Consider the following 2,386-nt stretch of genomic DNA (forward strand, 5'->3'; position numbering starts at 1 on the left):
TTTAATTGTTCGTGAAGATTTCCCATGGAGTTAAGATCCGCCAAGCTATACTCAAAAATAAACATGGTGCCCAATACATGTTTTTTTCTAAGGAGTTCAAGTATTCTTCTTCTTGCATTCCAAAGTTCAATTCTTTCTACCTTATCTTCTAAGATGGTGTTGTATCATTCTTGACAATTTCCATTCATGTTTCGTGATTCACATGTTGTCAAGAATTAGGTATTTTAAATCCATTAATCTCTTCGTTGGAGTTATCTTGTGTCATAGTTTACCTTAAGCCTTCCCTAAGGGATGTTGCTATTGTGGTGCTTATCAATGATCCAAGTTAGCTCTCTATCATCTTGGTGGAATAAATTTTTCATCTCGTCGGTGTTATCAATTATATTATTTGTTTCCGTAGTGGCAAAATTTCGCCTCAATTTTGAGAAGTTTTCCAAAAACCCACTACAAGCTTATTCGTTTCGTTGTTGGTTTTTCAACAACTCCGTTATAACCTTCTTGGAAGGGTGCTTTCCAAGCTCATCTATGGCAGAAGCTGGCATTTTCTTCTCCATGCTGTTATTCCAATGATGTATCTTCTATTATTTCTTCCGGAGGCATTGTGATGTTGCTCTTTTCACTCATCATCTCGAATTGTGAGGATCATGTTCTTTTCGTGCTTATCCTTTTAACCAGAGTGTTGTGTTCTCATTCAAATTCTTTTCATCTTATCAAGTCTTGCACCTCTTTTTCAACTGGAGTGCTGTCCGAATTTGATCTTCCTTGCTCCTTGTTTATCTCGTTTCAACCAGAGTGGTTTCACTTCCTTCTTGTCGATTGTACTCGTCATTCATAGGTTTGCAACCTCCAAGGTTCACTTGGTGTTCCTTGTTCCTATTTTCTACCGTAGTGCTCTCATTTGTGTTCAACTCTGTTGTGTTCTTTCTTTCAACTTTTCAACCTCTCAAGGTACTTTGGTTTCACTCATTTGTCGACGAAGCAACTTAGTTTTACCTCTTCTCTTCCTCTTTCGTTTCTCTCCAGTGCCATCCTAGATATCGGGACGAGATCCTCTTCTAGTGGTGGAGTGTTGTAACCCCCGGATGTAACTTTCTATATTTGTAACACCAACTCTTGCCATTTCCGGCTATGTGTTGTGATATTTCCTTCGTGGTTGGGGTTTTTGTCTTTTGTTTTGCATTTTGTTCATGTCATGCATCTTATCTCATAGCATCATGCGCATTGCATCCGCATGTTTTCATAAAACTCGTGGTCGTTCGTAGTTGCCGATTCTCTCGTTGTCTTTGTTGACCAATTGTCAGACCCTTGTCTTTGTCGACCTCTCTCATACCCCTCGCGTGCGTCCGAAACCTGCCCCAAACCCAACCTGCTCAGTCATCACCGTTGCATTCAGATCATCCCCAAATGTCCCTAAAACATCTGTGTTTATTTGTTGGACTCTCCTAACCCATTTATTCCGGACCGCCCGATCGCGATCGGAGGATTCAAATCACCCCCTTTCATATATATATATATATATATATATATATATATATATATATATATATAGTCCATCCCTAGTCCATTTTAGTCAAACCCTAGACCAACTCCCTACAATTCCTCCACCCCGCCGCCAGACCAGATCCATCTTGGGATCCTCCCACCGCCACCTCACAGCCACCATGTATCCAATCCTTCAGCCTCCACCATCCCTGGCCGTTAGATCTTTGATCCAACGGCCTCCCTTACGCCCAAATTTTCCCCAGCGCCTCGTGCCCCGCAGCTGGCCCGATCGAGATCGAGGCGAGCTCGTCCCCGAGCCGCACGGAGCTGCCGTTCCCATCAAGGGCCGGCGACCGAACCTGTAGCTAGCAAGACTATCGTTACTCTGGATCTCACTACTATCATTGCTATGCTAATTGCTTCGTTCTATCGCTATGCTGCCCTACCTATCACTTGTTTATCAAGCCTCCCAAATTGCCATGACAACCTCTCACCTTTTTCACCCTCCCTAGCAAATCATTGTTTGGCTATGTTACCGCTTTTGCTCAGCCCCTCTTGTAGCGTTGTTAGTCGCAGGTGATGTTGAAGATTGCTCCATGTTGGAATAGGATTATGTTGGGATAGCACAATATCTCTTATTTTAATTAATGCATCTATATACTTGGTAAAGGGTGGAAGCCTCGGCCTTATGCCTGGTGTTTTGTTCCACTGTTGCCGTCTTAGTTTCCATCATACCGGTGTTATGTTCCTTGATTTTGCGTTCCTTACGCGGCCGGGTGTATGGGACCCCCTTGACAATTTGCTTTGAATAAAACTCCTCCAGCAAGGCCCAACCTTGGTTTTAACATTTGCCACCTAAGCCTTTTTCCCTTGGGTTCTGCAGACTCAAGGGTCATCTTTATTT

This window comes from Triticum dicoccoides, chromosome 4B, assembly GCF_002162155.2.
Source record: "Triticum dicoccoides isolate Atlit2015 ecotype Zavitan chromosome 4B, WEW_v2.0, whole genome shotgun sequence".
NCBI classification, from domain to species: Eukaryota; Viridiplantae; Streptophyta; class Magnoliopsida; order Poales; family Poaceae; genus Triticum; species Triticum dicoccoides.